The sequence below is a fragment of the Ziziphus jujuba genome, chromosome 3, assembly GCF_031755915.1.
Source record: "Ziziphus jujuba cultivar Dongzao chromosome 3, ASM3175591v1".
Lineage (NCBI taxonomy): Eukaryota > Viridiplantae > Streptophyta > Magnoliopsida > Rosales > Rhamnaceae > Ziziphus > Ziziphus jujuba.
The window spans coordinates 30,347,465-30,373,467 of record NC_083381.1 but is presented as its reverse complement, the minus strand read 5'-3'; the positions used below and the strand labels follow the sequence as shown (position 1 = coordinate 30,373,467).

General features: G+C 31.2%; 1 pseudogene; it reads right to left on the bottom strand.

Annotated features, from left to right (window-relative positions):
* Positions 1-4,906: 4,906 nt before the first annotated feature.
* On the bottom strand, positions 4,907-11,659 carry LOC107423482 (alpha-L-arabinofuranosidase 1-like; annotated as a pseudogene).
* Between the last annotated feature and the right edge of the window lie 14,344 nt (positions 11,660-26,003).

Sequence of the window (26,003 nt, the reverse complement as noted above, 5' to 3'; positions counted from 1 at the left end):
GTGCCTTCCTTTATTTGTTGTGCTAACTGAAATCCTGTAATGTATTAACAGTTGTTGAATCCACTAAACAAGTGCAACATAAATTGGCTGGTAGGGCACGTGGACTTGAAAGAGCATCGTATAACTGTATATGACTCAGATAAGGCTGGCAACCAAAACAGGGGAGAAATTTATTTCCAGAAATTATGCATTATGTTACCTTATTTACTGCGGTCTGCATCCTTTTATGAGTAGCGGACGGATCTTGTAGACTCCATTGATGAGTTTACATGTGAATTGGCACAAAATTCCCCTCAGCAAAGTAACGGGTAAAGCCCCGTAATACGTACATGTTTGTTGAATAAATATTAACTATTGAATATGATTCTAATAATACTAATATATGTTATAATAATTGTTTTCTTGTAGTGGTGACTGTGGCATATTTACACTCAAGACCATTAAGTTTTTACATCCTAGATTACCAATGATATTCAGACAAGATGACATGGAGTTCTTTAGGAGGAAGTATACATATGAGGCTTACAACAAAGAACCAAGCATATGAGTTGGGTGGTGATGCATTTTTCTGTCCTTTTGTCATGTTTATAGATGCATATTCTTTATTATATTAGACTTTTAATTGTAAAGATAATGGTGGCTTATAATGTTCATTTAACAAAGATAACGATATGTTATTGATGTAAGGATAACTAATTGACCTTATAGAAAATGTGCCATGTTTATTTATTAGAATTCCATTATGCACAAACGTCTTACGAGCTCAATTGCAAATTCTAAAAAATTTTCCGCTTGTTGGAAAATATTTTCTCTAGGCGGAAAACTTTTCCTCCTGGAGGAAAATTTTTCCTCCAGTCAAAAATCCCATATGGAGATCAATTAAAGACTCTGGATAATTTTCCCCCAGGCGGAAAATTTTTCCTCCAAGCGAAAATCGTTTTCCTCTTGTTGGAAAAAATTTCCTCCAAGCGGAAATCGTTGAATAATTTTTACTCCTATCAGAAACTAATTTCCTCCACTTCAAAAATCAATTTCTAATAGGTTATTTAAGTTAATAGCGGGGTAAAAAAATTGATAATGCAGACAAATATTATATAAGATGAAGATGGATTTAACAAAAAATGTATTGACATTTAAAATTAATAACCATTTTAAAGAAAAAAATGATATATATTTGTTTTTTTTTTTCAAAATCATTTGGACATTTCATAAAATGAGATGTAAACTAAAGATTTAGAATCAAACTCCAGAAAGCCTCTTTTCATTTGAGATGAAATTCAAAAAAAAAAAAAGATTGCTAATAAATCTTCCACCATGGAGTAGAAAATATAATATCCAAGATATGAAATAATTATCAAAACATATTAAACCATAACACTTAATTAAAACTTTCTAATTCGAAGCATAAGACAATGGATTCGTACATCTCTGCCTATAATGTCCAACACCACCGCATCGGCTACATCTACATTCAATGACATCTTCACCTTCAGATGGTATGCGTTGCATCCTCGGCTTTTTGGCTTGCCTACATGTCCATCTTGGTGGAAGAACAATACGACTTACCACGTCATCCGGAGCATGCCACTATTTTTTATCTAACACAGGGTAAATGGACTCAGCATAAGCTACATGATATGTATCCGCGGTGTAGTAATGAGAACACATGCCATAAGGAGCAATTTTGCAGTCTCTGCAAGCGGCAATACAATGATCACAAGGATATTGATCAAGATCGAAGACTTTGCATGAGCATGTTTTTTATTGGAGATTAACTATACCCTTCAAACTCCCACCTTCCACAAGAAATTCATGCATACTGATGGCTTTCACACGTAGTCCGATGGACTCCAAATTTCGTAGTTTTAGTTGCTCTTCCATATGGTCAGTCACAGGCTTCGTCAATTTTGCATCTGCAATACGTCGCTCATAAAACCACCTTTGCAGTAAATCCTGTATGTGCTCAATTAATGCTACTATTGGCATATCTTTAGCATTTAGCAAAATACCATTCAAGCTTTCTGTAATATTTGTGGTCATGATAGTGTACCTTCTACATGGAGAAAGAGAACGTGCCCACCTTGTAGGGTCACATGGTCGAACGTACTGGGCAGCCCTACTATTTTTTGCCTCAATTTGCCCCATATAAAACTCAAAATCTTCAACCAAATATGCACTAGCTGTGAGCATGAAATATTGTATTATTGTTTCATCTTTCGCATGTCCATTTGCTTTAATATTCTGCTTATATGGTACGTGCACAACGAATGGTATGCATTGGGAAAAACTTTACGTAATGTCCTTTCAATAGCGGGGTGTCTATCACTCACAAACACCAAATTCGGAAAATCTCCGATAGCATCCTTGAGGTTTTGGAAATATCATGTATATGTTTGCTTGTTCTCTCCATCTTCAATGCCGAAAGCCAAAGGATATATTTGCTTATTGCCATCCATGCCTGATGCAATATACATGTACCCTTTGTATTTTTCTTTCAATGTAGTTGCATCAACAGCCAACACAAGTCTTATGTGGGATTTAAATCCCCTAATGCTTGCTCTAATCACCATAAAGAAACATATAAAATTGTTATTATCATCTGTTTTGATATGTGTAAAAGTCCCATGGTTCTTCGACACTAACTCATAACAGTAGGCAGGCAACTTAGCAAAATTCTCCTATGGAGATCCCCTAACACTGTTAAGTGCATAGTCTTTACATCTCCATCCTTTGTTATAACTTATATTCACCCCATATTTCTGCAAAAAATCATGTTGAATTTATTTGGGTTTGTAAACACGTGCAATACCTTCATATTTAGATTTGAGACATTGCCCGATAACCCAGCTACTAGCCTGCTTATGTTCTCGATGCACGATATCTAACGAGCAACTATGTACATTATCAAAAATTCTCACAACAAATATTTCTCCATTTTTAAATGTGGTTGTACGTAGTCGCCATTTACAAGTATTTTCCAAGCATACAACCTCATACTGTTGTGTAGTTGACCGTGTCACCTTGAACTCCTTATTTTCTCTCATGCAATAGATAATCAGTTTATTCTGTAAGTCACGTTTGTTGCCAAATAATTGTCCAACTACTATGCTCTCACAGCCAGTGAACTTTGACGAAAATATTGCCATAGAACCACTTCTGTTGCTCGATGATATGTGGTCACTTGTAGCATGATGAACCCTAACATCATCAACTCCATTGTTCATTTCAAGATGCATATCATTATCACTGTCCGGCAACTCATGATTAAAATCTACATCATTATGATCAACATCATCCCCTGCTGCATTGTAATTCTCATTATGATCAACATCATCCCCTGCTGCATTGTAATTCTCATCATGATCAATATTATGCAACTACTCATACTTCTCATTGTTAGGAAATCGTTCAGTATAGTCACCTCCAACATCAACTCCTTCGTGGATGTTAAATGATGTCCAGATCCCACGAACATCAACGTGATCTCTAAATTGAGTTTTTTGAACCATAATTTCCTGTGATGTAGCCTGAATAGGTTCAGTATCGGAAACTTGTGGTAGACAAACACCAATTGAAGGACAAGAAAAAGAATGAAGATTACTCCCACTATCCGAAGTAAAGGCTGTTTGATGAACATTTCTAGATACATGTTTAACTTTCGAAATCACCTCAACATACATTGGAGGCCGCATCATTGTCATGCCTCCATTCCTCACTTTTGAAGAAAGCATTTCACATCCCTATCCCAGCGTATTTCTGTAGGATCCAACTTTTCTACACATCATCCATAGATCCATTTTAGCTTTAGCAAATACTCATTTCAATCTATCTCAATAGAATTGAAAATCTCATCTTCTAACTCTGATTTGGTGCATCTCTTGCCGATGGAAACCATTATATTTTTACCATTTTGATATTCCCAATTACCACTATCATTTTGTACCAATGTTCCCTTGTATAAAACTGCAATTACAATATCATCATCTTCCATTTTACTACAAAATTAAATGAATAATGTTAAACTAAATCAATAAATATATAAAAATTTGAATAATACTAAACAAACATATTAACTGTATTAAAAAAGTTGATTCTGTTTTTTTTTCTGCCAAATATAGCTTTTTCCTACTGGTGGAAAACTAGCGGAAAACTGGCGGAAAATTGACCAAAAATTAGCGGAAAACTTACGAAAACTGACAAACTGGAGGAAAATAGCAGAAGTTCATCTTTTCGCCAAATTTTCTCCATTTTTACTGTTTTTTGCAATTTTTCAGTTTTACACAAATTTTTTCCCATTTTCAAATCATATGCCACCTAAATATCTTTAAACTCACATATAACAGCTCATAAATTAATTTCTTGCATACCCATATTAAATAAAAAGCTTAAAAATTCCAAAACTAACAAAAAATACAAGAAAAAAGAGAAAAAAGAGAAAAAAACACATATTTCCTTAGTTTCATCTAATAAGAAAAAGATAAAATTTTTACCTAAGTTTAGTTTCAGATATGAGAAAATACAAGAAAATGAGAGTGAGAGGAGATGAGATGCAAAGAGTGTTTGTGGCCTGTTAGAAAAATCCTTACACAAAACATAAACGGCTATGTAGAGGAAGAAGGAAAGGGTAAAAAAAACCTATTGCGTAATTTTCAATTTTATCAAAGGTATTTTGTCCCAATATGGTTAGTTTTTTGAAAAAAAATATATATATATGCTATTCTTCAAAAATCCATTTACGGATGGCTACTTTTCGAAAAAAACCCTACTAAAAACTTCAACATTATGTGGGCTAACCAATTATCAAGTTCATTATGTGGGCCAACCAGGGCTCTGCTGAACATGCTTTGCAATGGTAAAAACACCAGTATCTTTTTTTATTTTTTCGTTAAAGGCAAAAACACCAGTATCATGAACTACAATTTTATTCTTTCTGATAAAGGCCAAATTAGCAATTTACATACAGCTTTACAAAGCAGCAAAGTGGAAAACCCAGTAATGATTCCCCTTAAGAAATGTTACATTAGCAAGCTATAACAGTTTTGCCAAGCAAGACAAAAGTTATTCCATGTGTATTTATATATTTATATATGTTATTCCATTTCATATTTGATCAGTAGTTTGTTTAAATAGATGATCTGGAGAAAGAGTAAGCTCCAGTAATCCTGATGTAACTTGGTCCTTTTAACAAATCAAATGAAGTTAAAGAATGTGGAGGCAGCACAACATCCATTTCCGCGGCAGCATTTTCAAGCGGACTTTGCTGCGGCACCACCTGCAATATTCGACGAACAACACAAATCATTCATGGTTGTGTTTCAGTTAAAAAAACAATTGTTATTCTTTTGTAAAATATGTAATATATTATGCAAATCCATATTGAAATTAACAAAACCATATTGTAGACCATGTTCGATAAAGTTAAAAGTACGGAGAAACTTGAATAAGATTGAAAATATATACAATTAAGGAGAAAAAAAAGGGTGCATGAGATATGAAAAGATGTACCAAAATTTGAGGAAATATACAAACATGAAGGGATAATGACTGCTAAATTACCTTGTCTGATTTACTGAAAGAGTTCTCTTCCAACAGATTGGTAGAAATGAGTACGGTCTTGTTTGAGCCAGAGGCTTGTATGGAGTTCTCCAATCCATCCACAGAAATCTTGAGATTCAGGGTGTTGTTTCCATAGTTCACAACCTGCCAACTCACAAAATTAGAAAATGAAGAATAAAAGAAAAGCTCAAAAGTCTAATGTAATTTTTATTATTTACTATTATTATTTTTTAAAATGATACCTTTATTCTAATGTAATCTTTGTCATTTTCTGAATTCTTCCAAGAAATTGCAGATGCAACAAGCGAAGAAGAGAAATTTGTTTGAAGTACTGATTTAAGAAGTGTTGCTCCGCTTGATTCCGTGAAGAAACGTAGCACCCAGTAGCTAGGAGTTCCATATAGGCTGGATGAGTTAAAGACGATTGCATCCAGATTTCTATCTTTCTTACTAATGAAACAAAAACAGTTTTTTCTTTTTTTCTTTTTTTTTTTAAATGAGGTTATAGCTAAAAATTAAAAATTCACGATCCTAAAACCCTATTATCAAAGGAACAAATATGGAGGTTGGTAATGCAACTAAGGTCAATTCTCAAAAACCTAAGGTACACCTGTTCCTTTCAAGGCCGATAAGAAATCCAGCTTCAGCCAGTGCTGCCAGAAAACTTCCTCGGCCAGCATCTCTTTTGTCATTGACAGCATATTCACTTACAAAAGCCTGGAGTGTGCTCAAAGCTGAGACGATTAGTCAAATCAGTTTGAATGGAAAGTACTAAAAATGTATAAACAGGCACATGGAAATCACCTTAGGACCCTTGCGTGGTACATTATCAAACCTATGATTTTTAGAGAAAATGTCGTTTGCAGTTGTATAAATCTGACCATGAAGTAAGACAACCATCATTCGATGTTGAAAAAGCAGACATTCATACATGGTACTAAAAAAAACTATCAATAGAAATGTAGTACAAGTACAGATGCTACGAGATTTACATGAAAATCATACAAATCTGCAGGGTGATCCAATGGTTTATTAGAACCATCACAGTTTGATATTATTTTGATATCTGGATAGTCATGTTTTATAGCAGCATAGAACTTGAGGTAGTTTCCTGGTTAAACAAGACAGTTCAGAAAATATTATCTCATGTCAATGGAATTATAAGAATATGTATTGCAATATTGTAATTAGAAATTAAGCAATTATCTAGTTTCTTTCTAAGCCGAGATTGAAATGAAATCCTCTGGACAGCTGAAAGATGAGAGAAACTGAATTTGTACTATAAATCAACACCTTTTTCATCGAAAGAAAATGAATCAAACAAAAAAGAACAGAGTTGTGCGAACCTCGGTAGTTCTTTGTACTGCAGTCCTCATTCCCAATAGCAACATATCTCAAGTCAAAAGGTTCTGGGTGTCCCATAGAAGCACGGAGAGAACCCCACTTCAAATCCGGAGGACCTCTAGCAAATTCAATACCATCAAGGGCTTCCTGCAATCATCAGTACAAAATTAGCTAGCAAACTGAATGAATAATTATAGTACTGGGAAAAAAAATTTAAGATTTATAAACAAAACATGCAGTTCTACAAAGTATGGTCAACATCAGCTCTCATTTTCACATTACAAAAGCTCAATGCACAATTTTTGTCACGAGCTGACAAAGCCCATTAACACTGAGGTTCTATATAGCTCTCTTATCAAGGTTTCAAGATTTTCTCTTATTACTACAAGAATTTGTCCTGGCTCTAGCTGTATGTCTACTTTATGCCCAACCAATCCCCACATAGCAGCTGAAGAGACTAAAAATTCCATTGGTGCATATTCTCAGCTGATTTGTATCTAAGTTTAGCTAAATAGCACCTAAAATAAAACTTGATGTTCGATGGAACAAACAGATTCCCTTGCAACAAATTCATATTCAATCCATTAAACTAGTATTTGAAATACAATCATTTCCACATTTAACTAAGCATGTAAGGTTATACAGGATCAGAGTTCTATCGACAATATCAATTATTAGATAATCATTAAAAAAATTCTACTGCTTCACGAGTAGAACTGATAGCTTATGAGAAGTGGTTTGATGAGGAGAAAGCAGAATGCTAGCAACTATACCTGGACAAAGGGCTTAACAACAGAACTATCAACTTCATCATGGTGACTGACACCTGAGAAATTAAGGAAATAAAAGAGAATAAGGGAAAAAAAAAAAAGAAGGATTGAAAATAGATGTAATTTAAGTATGAATTGAATGTGAAATACCGTTATTGAAAACCCATACTGGCAAAGCACCAAGGTCTTCCGACAGCTGTAGAAAATAGAAAGGAAGTGCTTTAAAAAATCTTCACCTTCTTATGTTCTTGTAGTGTAAATCTTAACAAGTTATGAAAAATTTATTATTCCTACACTTGCAGTTTAAGAGATACCCACCTGGAGAAACTCATATAACCAAGTGCATCATCAGTCCAGTACAACCAAACATCACCGAAATGACCAGGTCTCTCTTCCCATGGTCCAACCATATCTTTCCAACGAAATGCATCTCTTAGCCAGTCACCTTCAACAAAATAGCCACCTAATGCAACATGAAGTCTGTGTTAGCCACGTCACAATTTTTGAGAATTCAACAAAACTACACCGAAGATAAGGCTAACTGATAGAGATCATAAGTAGTAGCATATCAGGTTTCATTGCCAACATGGGTTTTTCTAATTACCTAGTGCTTGACTTAACTGTATTGGGCATTTATGCTATTGCTAAGGTTTGTAGTCTCATTCACTAGACTTGAATCCTGGCTACTACAGATAACTGAAATCCTAGCTGCCTTTCTGTAGAAAACAATATATTTCAGAAAGATGATATAGCCACAGTTCAATTTAAAAGGACAATGAAACCATCAATTTGATGCAAAGATATCAAGCCTGGAAACATCCTTATGTATATTGCAAATATTCCACAAGAAAGCTACATGTTTAAAAAAAATCCCAACCTGAGTTCAGGATTATCAAGTATCAAAACAAATAAATTCATGTTTTCCTGGAAATCTGAGAAATCTAGGTTTTAAATCTGCCAGCATTTGGAAGATATGTTTTTGGAAACCATGTCCCTATGACAAAACAGCAGATTCAAAAATATTAATATTACACTTGATTATTCCTGTAATAGTAACAATTTTACAAAAGTAAAGGTTCAACGCTGGAAATCAATGCTTCAAGTTATCTTTTCTAAATATTGGTGACACAATCTCCTAGGACACATGAATGAAACAGGAGGAAGTAAAGTACCTTATATGTGTCCAAGGGCCTGAGCGAGACTTGATCAAACCATATCACCCCTTTTCTGGTTGTTGTCAATTGAAATCTCGTGTTATGACTAGTCCCTAAGGCTACCAAGGGAATCTCCACTTTTTTCCAGTCTGATAATTCAGAAGCAGAGGCTCTACAGATGCAAAAGAAGGTACTCTCAAACTATTCAAGGATTTAAAGATAATTCTAACAAAGACCTGTAAATTTCAAAAATTATCTTTTAAATGGAGATTATGCAAAATGGTGCCTCACATAATATCGGCAGCTGCCAGTTTCTGCCCACTTGAGTCTGTCAACAACACAGCAACGTCGATTGATCCTAATGACCGAACATACAGAACAAGTTTTAGGTCTTTCCTTGTTCAATATTCTGGAGAAAAAGAAAGAAAGAAACACAAAGAATAGACAGCAACCAGTTGTAGTGAGTTACAACAAAAAACCGTTGCTAAATAAATACAATGGAAATGAATTTAATTTATGGTTTTCCTAGCTCGAAAAACACATAATAAAAGAAAGGAGAACAGTACATATAGCGAAAATATGTATTCATTTTAGTATAGGTGTTAGTCGGTTCTCACCATTCCCCAGTATCCAGGGTTATAAACACCAACACCTCCAGCTGGGCAGGCATTGGGACCCTTGCTGTCACAGAGCACATCCAGACGGAGTGCTATCTTATTACGTTCAAATAACATCCCCAATAATAGCCCAAGGATCAATGTTTGAAGGAGCATTAGGGCCTCCAGCTTCAAAACCTGGGAAAAGAAGTTGTTAAGGAACTCAATTTCAATATATCAAGATGAATATAAATAACTTGGATGCCTAAAAATAATTTTATATATACCTAGAAAATATATTGACCCCCTTACCAAGCCCATAAAACATTCATTCAATTCTTATAAGCTAATTCTGCATTATGTACTACAACCTGTTCAAACTTGGATCCTCATTTGACTTGAAAATCAGACTCATTTCTAAACCCTTCATAATCTTTTACTGCTAAAGCCAAGGCCATTATAACCAACTTATAATTGACAAAAGCAGGATAAAATAAACACATTGAGGTTTAAAACTTGTATTTTCTTGGGAGTGAATTTGGAGCTAACCTCTGTTACTTACAAGCTCAGCCCACAACCCACCAGCACCTGCATGGTTAATCTCCTGCATTGAAAGGATTTGAAAGAATGAGCATCTTCCCTAATCAAAAACAAGTAAAACAGTAAATAACAATTACAATAGCAAAGAACAAATACTACAACAATAATCATCTACGAGCATCTTAAACAAATTTGAAATGGTTGAGTCTTAAGAGACAATCCATTTTATATTGAAGTCAAACAGCACTTATAAGTTCCAAATAAATCAAGAAACATTCCACACACTTCCATACGTAAATATAAATGAAAAAGCAGGAATATAATAGATGAATAAATGTGAAAATAGAATAAATGGATAAATATGTAACAAACAATAAGCAATAACAGAAAACGATCCCTTGCCTCTATTGATATGGGTGAAATTGAACTCTGCTTTTGCCTATATGTACAAATGAATGTATAAATACAAGCCTAAATTGATATGCAGCATTTAATGTGAACTTGATACAGATAAATCAGAAAGCACATGGATCACAATCAAGAAGGTTAGAGAAACTGCACGTTATTTCTAACACATTACATATTCCAGAAGAAACAGAAACCCGCTCCAACAGAAGAAAGCACCATATAGAAAATGAATGTACTTATACCTCAAAGAATATCCCAAACAGTGTATCGGGTATTGGTCGTCCTGATGCTTCAGAAGCTTCCACAAGCAGATCTGAGTTGTCTGCATCAACTCCAATAGCAAAGCATTGACAAGCAAAGGAAAGAAAGAGATAGACCAGGCGAACACAGTGAGGGGCTTTGCAAGAAGCCATTGCTCACTCAACACATCCAATGTTACCACAGCCTGTAAAATATATAAAGGACCCAGAAGGGGGTAAATTCAGTTACATTCTCATCTTATTAAACAGAAAAAAAGGAGATGAAAACAATATCATTATGGTCTGTCAGGCAAATAAGTTATGCCTAAATATAGAAACCCATAGTAACCTTTTTGGTCATGACCTTTTAGTGACTATAACATTCCCTGTTAAAGCCATCAACAGAAAGGTCCAAATTGCATGTGGATGAGGCAAACAAAGTATAACTGATCAAAAGGTTAATTGCTGAGTTTGAAACAGATTTTTTTTTTTTTTCTTAATGCTTATTACTGCATATGAATGCAAGAGAAAGAGCGAGTAATTTGTGGACCATGCCCAGATAAAATAAGAACCAAGAACCAAGCAGAAACAAAGATTTGTAATATGTGATAATTATCATTGAAAAAACTGCAATCTGGAACTAACCCGTTGAAAGAGAGCAACAATTGAAGTGAAACAGATATCGATTACAACATTTACTGATAATAAATAAAAGTAACACCTTTGGAAAACAAACATACTAATAAAAAACAATACCCAGAAAGATTACAGTATTAGCAAAGGAAACCAGAGAGAGAGAGTGAAAAAAGGTAGATATTAAAAGCACAAAAATGTTGGAACAAAAGGGATATGATGAGAGATTGATAAAAGGCAAGGGGGTGTTATGGGCGTTTTGACTCGGTTTGTTTTCTTCTCCTAATTATCTGAATGATCAGGGCCCGATTTTGATGACTTTGTGCAACTGACACTCACTCTCTCTCTATACATATAGAGAGAGAGACAAAGCGAAGACCCAGAAATCCATTTCTTCATAATTTCTTTTTGGCTGATTAATCAAATTTATAGAACTACAAATTTTCCTATTCCCAATTTTTAGTTTAATATTATCTTTTTCATTTTGTGGACCCCATCTTGGACCCCAACTTTCACTGCCCTGTTTTCTGATATCCTGATGTTTTGGTTTGTACTTGTTTCCCCGCGACGGCTCAGAGTTGAGTAAATGGGGTATATCAGTAATTTTAGTTTTTTCTTGAGAGTTGAGTAAATGGGGTATATCAATAATTTTTTTTTTTTTTTTTTTTCCTTGGTAGTTTTTCTTGTATAATTTCTTACTCAACAAGACAATAAAATTGAAAATTTTATTGTATAAAATTTCTTAGAAGGAACAGGTCCTCAATAAATTACAGAAACCTATAGCTTGTAATTTTGATTCGATCATATCCCCTTCACTTAAAAGGGAAAAAAATAATAATAAAGTTATCTATCTATCTATAGGAAATATTTCTGGTACTCTCAGAGCATGCGTTCCCCTCTTTTTTGTTTTTTTTTTTTTTTTGGTGAAAGCATACTAATTGACATTGAGACAAACATAATCAATAAAAGCAGTTTTCATTTCTCAAAAATATAGTTTCTATCTTTGGTTATTGATCTGGCAAGTACTAAAAGCTGTTAATTGTCCAATTTAAATTAGTAATTAACATAACACTTTCAATATTTAACAAATAAGCATATTCCTATCTTATGTAGAAAAATATGTTCCTAACACCAAAATATCATTACTCTCGATGAAAAAAATGTTAGTTGACACAAAACAAATAAAAAAAGGTCAATAAAATATAAATTAAATTTGATTAAAAGTTTTACCACCTTTATTTTTCTTCTCAATAACAAAGTTGTACTACCGTTAAATTATATAAATTAAAGTTTGCAGTTAATTTTTTTCAAAAATTTGCAATTAACTCTAAAAGAAATATGATGCTTTTACAACACACAATATAAGAATTCTCCTATTTAAAAAGTTATAGTATATATCACGAAGGGATGGCAGTAAGCCTCATGTTGCATGTAAATTCGAAAATACATTTTACATGCATGAATCTTATAACTATCACAAAAATTCGAATTTGACCATCAATTAATGGAGTGAAAGAATTAAATTTAAGACGATTTTAAACTAGATATGATAATTATAAAAATTAGTAAGTTCATCAGAACTTATGGAGCACGAAAAAAAAAAAAAAAAAAACAACAACTTGTCCACTCGATTGGACTATTGTAACATAAAATAATAAAAAATTAATGGAGTATATATATTTATGTACTTTAGGAGACAAAATAAATTAGAGAATAAATTACACTGTCTTTTTGAAAAAAAAAATACTCATTGTCTTGCTAAATATGTAACGAATTAAAGTGTTTTATTTTTTTATTTTGTATTTTTTTAAGGTTAATATATGTACTCCAAATGTATCCAACTTAAAAAAAAAATATATATATATATATATATATCTCATCATAAATTTTATACATAAATACATAAACAATTAAATTATGATAGAGGAGGAGCTATATATATAAATGTATATATATATATACATACTTATATGTCACAATATATATATATATATACATACTTATATGTCACAAATTAATAAACATAGTTGTGTCAAGTAGGAAAAGTACATTGTATGGTTTGTACCCGAACTAACTGCCATGTCAAAAAATATTGTTAACTCATGAAGCTTTTCACTTTTTTTTTTTTTTTTTTTTTTTTTGGGTAATTCGTCCCTTCGGCCATTATTGAACCTGGACAGGGAGGCGTGGATGAAGCTTTTCACTAGTAATAATGGTATAGGTAATAAAATTTTTAACGATGTTGATATATTTATATAGTTTAATAAAAAAAATAAATATTTTGATACATAAAATATTATTATCAGTATACTGTAATATTAAAATTATCAAAATATTTACTATTAATATAAGGGATGGTATAATTATATTTAATTGATTTATTTTTTTAATTTATTTATTTATTTAAAAATTTATTTTTTTAATTTAAATTATATAAATATATTCACCAATAATATTAAAAAATATTTTTAACTCATCAAATTTTTTAGCTAACAGTTATTATAAATATCAAATTATTTATTAAATTTATTTACAAAATAATATATCATGCCCATATATTGTTTAGTAAATGAATTTGTTAAATATTTTAATAATTCTAACAGTATTGTTTTACTATATTTTTTTTTATTGTTAATTAAAATTAAATAATCCTTCTATATTTCGAAAGCAATGCCACCAATTTAATTTGTAAACATTTAATGTATTTCTTGATTCGCTTTGTTGTCATCAAGGACGAAAATGTCGAAGAAATCACCGCCGACAATATCGGGTATCATCGACCATCGACACCAATAGAGGGGGGAAGAAATTTCCATTAGTGGTGTCGTGGAAACGTCGACGGTGTCGTGTAATGCCACCGTTATCAGAAGAAGTCTGTTGAAATTTCGGAAAATTAGTGGAAATCCAGTGAAATCTGATCTGCGAGTGAAATCGACGAGTACAGTGATGGGAGGTTAAAGGGAAAAAGGAAACTGAGATATGGTGAAAAGGAAGGGTGTGAGAGGTTGAGAGAGAAAGGAAGAAGAAGAGGGGAAAAACACACAAAAAAAAAAAAAAATCTGGGAAGAAAAGAAAGAACGAAGAAGGAGACGAAGGAGAGGGGGGGTGGGGTGGGAAGGGTTGCGGCCTGCAACAACTTTTCTTTGATAAAACAAAATAATTATTAATAATATATTTAATTTAATTTATATTTTTATAATATATTATTTTACTGATATAATATATTTTAAAACTGTTCAACACAGATGAATAGTTTTGTTAAATTTTTTAGTCGTACTCAATTACTTTTTTATTATATTTCAGTTAAATTTAATGAAAATTAATAAAAAATAACGGATATTTTTAATTGTTTCACATTAAATGATATTTTTTAAAATATAGATAAAATATAAGAATCTATATAATATTATTTTTTTAATATACTAATATATTTTATTTAAAATTTTAAACAAAATTAATTAAAAAAAAATTTAAATAAATATTATTCATTAATAAATATTATATTATTCAAACATCAACAGTTTCTATATCCTTTTTCCCTTAAACTTCAATATGCGAAAACTTTAAATATGCTTTGACTGATGATAAAAAAAATATTTGAATATGGATATAAGAAATTAAAAGGTTTTTGAAAAAGTAAATATCTATGTAATTTTTTTCCCTTTATTTTTTCACCCATTTTTTAATCTAGTTTTTGTTGTAAAAAAAGCAGAGAATATTTTCTAATATAATTGAAAAATGTATATTTTTTATTTTAATTAAAAAAGATACATTTGTTGTTGGATAATCCAATTAGCACAATTAAGATAAAGTGTTTGTATAGTTGGTATTTATTGTCTATGTTTGAATTTATCAAAGAATTTTTCTATATGTTGGTATTAACATATTTTCTTTATTTATAATAATTTTTAATATCTATGGATTATTTTATTATCATTGTATTCTAATTATTACATTTTCATATTATTTGCTATATTAATTATTTCATATATAAAAATCTGTATTCTAAATAAAATATTTATAATTTCTATAATTTTATCGATATTTCTATCGATATTTCTATAAAAGTATATTATCGACATTTCCATCGATATTAAGTAAACAACCAGTCATGTGCTCTCTGAAAAAACAATAATAATAATAATAATAATATTATTATTATTATTATTATTATTATGGTATTTGGCTCACTTTTGGACAAATCTTTACTCCCATCAAAAATTATAAACTTAACCTTATTAATGTCGTCTAGCTAAGATATATATATATATATATACAGCTGTACTATATGTATATTTGGTATGTGACATAAAAGAATTTTATATAGTATATATATAATTTTGTTAGGGAGATGATATATCCTTTTGTTATTATGCATATCTCATACTGGATAACATAGGTTTTCCGCAACATGTTTGATTTGAGTTCGCACATTATAAAAATGACCAGATCATCTCTATAGGAGAATTATACATACACAGATGTGCATACACACACATATATATATATATATATATATATCAAGAATACCACTGTTTATTTTGTAATTGATGATATAATTATGTGTGAACATGTAAACTACAATGATCATTACCACTAATAATAGCAAATAACATTATTTTTATATCAAGATGTTAAAAATTAAAAGTAGGAGAGCTATAAATGTGATTTTTTTTTCTTCCTATTTTGGTTAGTAAAAACATATAAGTATAGGACCGTTTAATAAGTCTTTAAAGCTATGGGGAAAAAAAAAAAAAAAAAAAAAAACGCCACTAAATTTATCTTATTAATCATCATATATGATATGCCTTCCTACCATCAGCATATAAATTTTCTAAAAATCATTCATGATGTTTGTTCATAATTAATCACATAATATTTTTCTCTGGAGAGACGTTCACATGATTAACATTACTAATTTAGGATATCAACAATTTAATGCCTACTTCTATGGTTTGGCATGACATATTCTCCAATTATTCTCACCCACTTTTCTCCATTGGTCTCTATTTTTCTGGAAGCTTTGTTGAATATGGCCAAAAAAAACACAATTAATGCATGTTCTTGTTGAAACTATGTACCACGCAACCTCAAAGACTACATTAAAATAGCAGCGAAAGCCATTTTCCATGATTAATTATCGTAGTTTGTGCCTGTTTAAAGAACAAGTGTCCAAACTTTGCTAAAAGATTATAAGACATGCACATAGAAGGCATCAGATAGCGTGTAATGGTATTTGATGATGCATTGCGTCCACTCCAAGTAAACAAAACTAAAATGAATCTAAATAAAATTTGGTAAAATTTTTGTGACATGTTGTGCAACTTGATATGTCGTGCTTGTAATTGTGCCTTCAAAGTTTCAACCAAACCAAGTTGACATCAACAAATAGGGCTTCTCAATTTGAGCTGTACACTTCTAAAATTAGTGCTAGTAAGACTAAGCGTGCCTCTCAATTCAGTCAAAAAGAAAAAGTAGTGCCTTCCATGATTTGATTTTTATGATATGTTAATTTGGACAAGGAAGATTTTTATAGATTACATGTTTCTTTCTCGTAGCTCAATACTATATGAATAAATATCATATATTGCCATTGTTATTTAAACTGTTGATGGGAGATCATAAGAATTTATTTGTGTATAATCGCCAAAATTGATCAATTTGATCCTTAACTCATGCATGATCAATCATCTATAGTCATCGTTCAAATTACTATTTTGCTATTTTTGTTAGTTTCTTTTGCCCAAAAAAATAAATAAAATTGTGTTCTAGTATTTTGATTTAAGAAAACTGAAAAATAATTGATTATTTTATTGTTATTTTTTCTTGGTAATTTTTATTATTAGGCCAAACCTAAATAAAAGAATGTGAAGTGTTCTAAAAGGCATCAAAAGGTGCCACCTACGTGTAATACGTTTTAGATGAAGTCTCTATGGTGCCAAAGCCTATAAGAAATAGCTGTGTTAACCGTTTAATGTATGCTTAGGTGCCAAAAGATGTGAGCATTATATTTCAATTTTTATTTTTTTTATTTCTTTATTTTTTTAAGATTATTTTGTTCAAAATAAAAAATAAAAAACAGTGTTAAAAGTGGGGTAAAAAAAAAACTTATTTTAAGATTATGATTTTTTTTAAAAAAAAAATAGTAAAAATGTAATATATGAAGAAGAGGATCTTGGACTTAGAAAATAGTTAGCTAAATTATGACGATATTTAAAATATATATTAATTTAGAAATTATTAAGTAATTGAAGACCTATAATATATGATTGAAAGTAATTTTTTGTTGAAGATTAAAAAAGCATGAATTTCTATAATTTTATCATGATTAAGTACTTACTAACTATTTTTCTGAAAAAAAAAATACTTAATAACTAATTTATGTTTATTGCTTATATAATGGTAATATAAATTTATATAAATTTTGATATTAAACATATGAATTATTTTGTTTATTTAATAATCTTATAATAACTAAAATAATAATATAATAGGAAAATATATTTTTACATCTAGATTCATAAAAGCATGCTTAGCCTCGTCGTAACGCTTGCGGTTTCTAACTCGCCGGCTAGCGAGGCCTATGCCTTTTGAAACCCTGGTTAAAAGTTGGGACATAAACGGTGTAGACCTGGTCAATGGGTTGTAGAATTGGATCAGACTGGAGACATGTTTGGTCTTGTGACCCACAAAACTTCGGCCGAGCATAAAAGAATCCAAATCCAATTTATTAACCAGGGCCCAGTAAAAAGATCCAATATAATTATAGAACATTATTTACCATCGGCCTTCAACTTTGCTTTCCCTTTTCTTTTTTTTCTTTTTTTTGTGAATAATTTGTTTCATTACTAAAGTACTGAGTAATAGAATATTTCTAATGGAATGTCCAAAAGGGTTGTATATCTAAAAAAAATTTTGTCATATCAGATAAATAGATAATTTTTTAAAAAAATATTTTTTAATTTTTGCTTTGCAAGATGTTTATTAATATGACATAACAACAAAAAAACAAAAATATAAAAGCTGTCTAATAAATTTTTTACGTGTATTCTCTTTCCTCTCTCTTTATTAATTCACAACTTTTTCTCTCTACTCTCTCTTCTCATCTTCTATTTCAATATGCCAACTTATTCTATTTTAATTTTAAATAGGATTTATTGAAGAAGAAATTTGAATAAATATTATTTATTAATAGATACAATACCATTTAAGCTTCAACACCTTTCAAATTTTTTGGTACATAAACTCCAATGGAAAGCCATTAAAAATATTCTTAGTGTCATTTGTATAAATTACATATGAATTTCGTAGTCTTAACACAATGCATTGGCATATATTATGCTTTTAGACAAGATGTTGGATCCATCATTAATATAAATTATATTAAATATTCTATTACCAACTAATTCTAGCAAAATTTTTTTCTCTTTATTTTTTAATTAAAAAAAAGGAAGCTTTATTTATAGCTCTAACAGCCTAAAAATGAAGAGTTGCATGTCAAAGAAAGATATGGTTTTATCAACCATTAGTTGATGAACAATGCATCAAACAATACATCAGGGGTGCTAAATTTAATTAAGATAATTGCATAACACAGAAAAAAAAAGAAAAAAATTGCAAGAGAAATAACAGAGGAAGATATGAGAATCACTTAATTAAACTAGCCAATTTTCTTTTCACTCTTGCTACACACATGCATATTTAAAAGTGGAAAAAATTTCTAATACTTCCATTGCACTGAGCAGCAAATACTCCTTCACATGATTTCATTACACGTAGACATTTTCATGACCAAACAACTATGAAACGGCAAAAACATTTAGAACCACTCTTGGCATATTTAAATTCCTATTCTACATATAATCTAGAACAATCATCCAAAATATTCTACATGCATGGCTAATAAAGCATGAAATATTACATTTTCTCATCCAAGTAAATTACATTTCAAAAAGAAATCCTCATAATCACAAATTGATTTTGGAAAGTTAACCAAAAAGAAAAAAAAAAAAATCTTCCTGATTACAAGTCCAATTAAATGATTTCAAATGTTCAAAATAAGAGACTAAAGATTAAAATAATAATAATAATAATTATAATAAAAAGAAATGAAAAGTGAAAGTTCTTACTCGGTCAATTCTTAACCACTTTGACACCATAATATCACGGAACCCCAACCCAAGTATCATGAACGCAGAGTGCTGATTGTTACAACCGTGATGTTGTCTTGTAACATAAAAACAGAAATCTGTGAAGCGACGTAAATATCTTGTTATCAAGGATGAAGTTTGGAACCTAGTCACTTTACACCTAGTGGGAAGAAAAATTGCCTTCTAGCCCCTCTTTGCCATAACAGGAACAACAACAGAGAAGGGGGAACTCTTTCTAAAATGTGCTATTTGTGCATTACATACTAAAATATCACACTATAAAACTTACTAGGTATACTACTTTTTAATGATTTTTTTATTTAAAAATAAAAGGTCAAAAATATTAAACAGTTAAACAAATATTGTCTAAGTTATATATAACGAAAATTAATATTATTTAAGCTATGTATACTGAGCTTTTAACAACAAATGAAAATAAGACTGGTTATATAAAATGGAAGCATGTATGCACTCTAATATATATATATATATATATCGAACAGATTAATATTATCCAAGTTACATACACTGCATTCTTTTATAAAAATAAATGAAAATATAAGCTATCAAGCAGAAAAATATATGCATTTCAATATATATATATATATATATGCAACATACATATACTGCTCTTTTAAAGGTAAAATTAATGTATTTTATTAGTAAAACTAAAATTTAATATGAGTATGTATAAAATATAGTGTATTTAATAGTTTTGCAGTGTGAATAAAATTTTGCCTATAAAATGAAAGGATATTGATCTTCTATCCCCAAAATTCTGTCTCCAATCATGTTTCATCAATAAAAAAATACACTTTTCATTTAAAATGCCAACTAATATATTATCACACACTCTCTCTTTCACTCTTCCACATCCCTAACTTTCACTTTTTGTTAACTATACTATCGGGGCCAAGCTTTCCATATGAATGCAAAACACCAACTGGTCCTCACTTTATTACAATCTTACAAGAAACCCTATACCATTCTTTTTCTTTATTTATTTATTTATTGTGCAATTCCCTTGCCGTCCTTCTTTCCTACAACCACAACTTTAATTTTTTTTAATTATTATTATTTTTTTTTACTATGTGGCACTGCAGTAACCATTAAAGCTTCTTTCTCTATTTTTCTTTCAACTGTATGGCACTGTAGCAACTTCTTTCTTTGTTTTTCTTTCTACTATGTGATACTGTAGCAACCATCTAAGCATCTTTGTAATCATGTGTTTAGTCAAGTCTCTAAAATCCTGCCTATTATCCAAAAAACAAGAAAAATGGTGCCTTCTCTGTTTATTATAACTTGGATACTTCGTCAGTAGTTTTTGATTTCAAATGATTGTTACTCTCTTCATCATTCTTGACCACTTGTGGTGACTATATTTATGTAATTATTATATTAATATTGATTTCAATTTTATTTATATAATATTCACAGTAGAAGTATACCTTTTCATTTATATGCTTTATTTCTATTAATAGAGGGTTTAGAATATGATATTGCATTCTTGCTATATTCTAATAGTTTATAATAAGTTAAAATATTCAAGAGTTCAAACTATTATTCTTTTTTTATTTTGCTTTGGTATTATATTTTCTTTTAATATGATTAAGCTTGTCATATAAAAAAAAAAAAAAATATATATATATATATATGCACTTATCTTTAATTTTTATGATTTTCATTTTCTCTTTATAATATTTAATTATAGTACTGAAGGTCATGGGATCATGGATAATGGTAGTTGTGTGGTTAAAGATATTAATATGTCATTGGAAGATGAAGATAAAAAAAATAAAAAAAATAAAGGAAACATAACTGGTAAATAAAAAATAAAAACGGCTCATCCTAAAATTTTGGATGAAATGATACCAAAAGTTGAAATGGAATTTGAAAGTGAAGATGAAGCTTATAACTTTTATAATGCTTATGCTTACAAGGTTGGTTTTGGCATTCAAAGGAGTAAGAGACAAAAAGATCAAAGTGGAAAGATGAAAAATAGAACTTTGTGTTGTTGTTGTGAAGGCTTTCAAGGAAAGGATAGACAAAATATTAATATTAAGTCTCATCATGGTGAAACAAAATTTGGTTGTTTAGCTGGAATGAAAATAAATTTGGATCAGACTGGTAAGTACCGTATTACTGATTTCATTGCCCAACATACACAAGTGACACAACTCCTTGTAAAAATCATTTGCATAGGTCTAAGAGGAAGTTAACTTTTTTCCAAGTAGCTTAAAGAGATATAGCTGATAGTTCAAGAATTGCTCCTAAAGCAAGTTTAGAGTTAATGGCTAAGCGAGTAGGTGGATATGAAAATCTTGGATTTATTCATGATGATTAGAAGAATTACTTGAAAACTGAAAGAACAATTCAAATTAAGGTAGTAGAGACATGTGGTGTTTTGGAATATTTACAATCTATGCAATTGAAAGATCTTAATTTAATTTTTTTTTTTATGCAATATAAGTGGATCAAGATGATTTGGTAAGAAATATTTTCTGGGCAGATGCAAAAATGATGATTGCATACTCTCCTTTTAGTGATGTAGTTAGCTTTAATATAACTTATAGAAAAAATCAAAGTAGTTGACCTTTTGCTATGTTTCTAAGGGTGAACCACCATAAGCAAACTACTATATTTGGAGCTGCGTTATTATATGATGAAAGTGCTGAGACATTTATCTGGTTGTTTGACACTTTTGTAAAAGCAATGTCAAGTAAAAAACCAAAAACTATTCTTACTGACTAAGATCTAGCAATGGCAAAAGTATTAACTTCTCAATGGCCGGAAACATGTCACCGGTTGTGTATATGACACTTGTATCAAAATGCACCAAAACATCTTAGTGGAGTTTTTGTGAAATTTTGAGAGTTTGCCAAAGATTCTAGTAGCTGCATATATGATTATGAAGAAGAACAAGAATTTTTTCTAGGTTGGAATGCAATGCTTGAGAAATATGATCTTAAATATAATGATTGGCTTATACGAATGTTTGATTTGAGAAAGAAATGGGCATTGGTTTATGGCAGAGAGACTTTTTGTGCAGATATGACTACTACTCAATGGACTGGCAATATGAATAATGTGATTAAATAATTTGATTAAAAACTATGTCAGCTATCAAGATAATTTGTTAAGGTTCTTTGAGCATTTTCAGAGGTTAATTGAAGATCGACGTTATGAACAATTAAAGACTGATTTCAAAGCTACTCAAAGTACTCCATCATTATCATTTCTAGTTGAAATTCTAAAAGATGTAGCAAGTATTTACACTCTAACAGTATTCAAGGTGTTCTAAGATGAGTTATGTAAGGCTTATGATTGTGCTATGCAAATTTTTGGTGAGATTGGGATAGCGACGGATTACAAACTTACCAATCATAAAAAATAATTTCAACATAGTGTTAAATATAATTTTTCTAAAGTTCATGAATTTGTAATCTACAAAGTTCATGTACAATATATATTGAATAATGGACAAAATCTGCAAAGTTAGGAAATTCTAAATTTGTATATAAGAATACCATATATGAAGACCCTAATGTAAGTTTGCAAGACGTTATAAGCATCTATGTAGATTGCAAACTCAAGTGACAAAGAAGGTAGCAGAAACAAAAGAAACATATAAAATTGCAAGGACTGCTCTTGCTAAGATTTTAGAAGATGTGGATGCATATTTAAAAGACAATTATATTGGAAAATCTATTTCTAATATCATAGAGGTTACAACCGTACCAAGTACTAGTGAGAAAATGAAATATTTGTCTGCATTAATTATATTAATATTTAATATATTCGCATATATTTTCTCTTGCATATTTCATCCAATTTTAAGAGATAAGATCTATTAAACTTGCCATTCAATATTGCATTTGGATATCATGGTGCTAATGTAATACTATATTTTTTTATTTATATTTCATCTTTGTGATTCATACTTTATTTTTCTTTAATAGTAAAAATAATTAATAATATTTTATTTTCTTGCCATATGTTTTTATTTTTATATATATATTAAAAATTATATATATTAGGTTCATGGTCATGATGCTTCAGCAAATTTGATTCAGAATACAAGTACGTTGAATTTATTAGAACAGTTATTGTAAAATATTATTAAATGTATATTTTTTTACTTTTTACTTTAAAGTTTGCATTACTTTTTTTATAGAAAATGACATGTATTTGTGTGTCTTTTATAGATGTATGCAATCCCCCAAGAATATCAAGGATTTGGATTCAATGCCAATTATATCATTAATAATAACAAGAATATATAGAAGTTTGACAGAGGAGAAAAATACTCAGGCAGGGGTCAAAGCAAACATCAAGTCTTTTCCAAATGAAAGAACTCCCAAAAGAGACCAAGTATCTTAGCAATTCTCTTTTTATTGATCGAAACCGATCCAAGGCCTATGAGGAGTTGAAAAGGAAGATAGAACTCAAATTGCAAGGGTGGAAAGGTAGATTACTGTCCCAGGCAGGAAGATGCACCCTTATTCGATCGATTATAAGTGCAGTTCCACTTTACTCTATGTCTGCGGTAAAATTCCATACTAATTGGTGTTGGGAGCTTGATAGCATTACTAGGAAGTTCTTATGGGGAAATAGTCAGAGCGGCAGGAATTTCACCCCCATTCCGTGGTTTAGAATCTGCAAGGATAAGAAAGAAGGGGGTCAAGGCATCAGGAGATTCTAAGACATGAATTTAGCCTTCCTCAGCAAATTAGGTTGGCTTATGGCCACGGATTCAGAGAAGTTTTGGGTGAAGGCTCTGAAATCAAAATATCTTTTAGGAAGAACTTCTTGAAATGTGGAAGAAGGAAAAACAGCTCATGGACTTGGAATAGCATCCTATCTTCAAGAAATCTGATTCTAAAAGCTCTTTTTCTATGGAAAGGGGATCAAATTAACATTTGGGAAGACCCTTGGATCCCCAACAACCCCAATTTCAAGCCGATACCGAAAACGTGAGAAGCTGCTTTGATCTTTGGCATGGTATATTCACTTAGGAACGGGAATGGATCCTAGAATTGGGAGAAGAAATACAATTTGTTTGATCCAGGCACTGTACACAACATTTCAAAAATACTGGTCATTAACAGCAACCTTGAGGACAAGATAATTTAGAAAAGGAATAGTAATGGCGCCTTTTCGGTTAAATTAGCATATAATCTGGGGTTTAGGGACACCGCAGCTGATGAACAATGGTGGAAAAGCCTGTGGAAGGTTAAATTCACGAGAGATTAGAATTTTTCATGTGGAAACTGGCTAACCGAGGGCTTCCAACAACAGCAAACCTACTGGCAAGGAATATCAACGTGGAAGAGAAGGATTGTGTGCATGGATGCCAAACAGAGGAAACTGACAGCCACTTATTCTTCCATTGCCATGTTGCTAAAGCCATATGGTTTGCAACACCCTGGAGTATAAGATGGGATAGCTTTGAAGACCTAGTGGTGGAAGCGAAGTTGAAAATCTTAATTAATCTAATAGGGGTGTTGCCAGTCCTTTTGGCCGACAAGGAGAATTTTTTTATGCTTGCCATAATTATAATGGACCATCTATGGAGGGCCCGACATCAGAAGAGATTTGAGGGTAGGACTCTGCCATTGGAGGAAATAATTAATTGGATTTAGTCAAGGTTTAAAGAGACCAAAATGGCCACTCGGGAGAACCATGCTGGAGATACAAACCTTCAGAACAGATGCAGTACTATTGACTCTTGGTGCAAACCCCCATTACAGGTTGTGAAGATTAACTCAGATGCTGCAGTCAAGGAGGAAGTGAGTGCAATGGGAATAGTTGCAAAAGATCATCGAGGGGAAGTCCTTCAAATAAAGGCTTCCTTTCTACGAGTGAACTTGCCTGAACTAGCAAAAGCGTATGGAATTCTACAAGGTCTCATAACGGCAAAGAAAGAAGGTTGGCAAAGAGTGTGTTGTGAGTCTGATGCAAAAAACGTAGTAATGGTTCTACACCATTCAAGTACAATTGGACATCATTGGGCAGCAAAGGGGGTGATAAAGGACAAAGAGGAGATAACTCCAAAGCTTTCAAGAAGTCTGCTTCTGTTGGACACCCAAAAAAAAACAACTTTGTTGCTCACTTTATCAGTAACCGGTGCTTGTATAACAATTGTTATGGCCTTTTATCTTTAAATTCTTTGCCATTCTTTCTGAATTCTATTGTAATCAAGGAGAAAGGCTGAGAGCCTCTCCCCCTTTCTATTTGTAGGCTTTTGCATGTGGCTTTCTTTTGGTTTATATAACATTAACTTTCAGCAAAAAACACAAATGAAAGGGGTCATAGGTCTCTGAGCCTGTATTATAGGTCCGTGACTTTGACATTTGCCTCTTCGCTTGGTCCACTGTTTCTAAATGATTGGCTTGAGATCTTTTGACTTTGGCTGTGTTAGTGTTAGTGTTGGTCATATTTTCGATTTTTGCAGATGAATGCTTGTGGGATGTTTGTCATTGGGTCTTATTAGCTTATGAGCTTGCCCTTGATTTGTCTTTATCTTATTGGTCTAGACCTTGCAGGAGTGAGAGCATTTAGTTTGTTATTGGGCCTAATCAGTGTAGTCTTTCCATTAGTTTTTGGAGTTTAA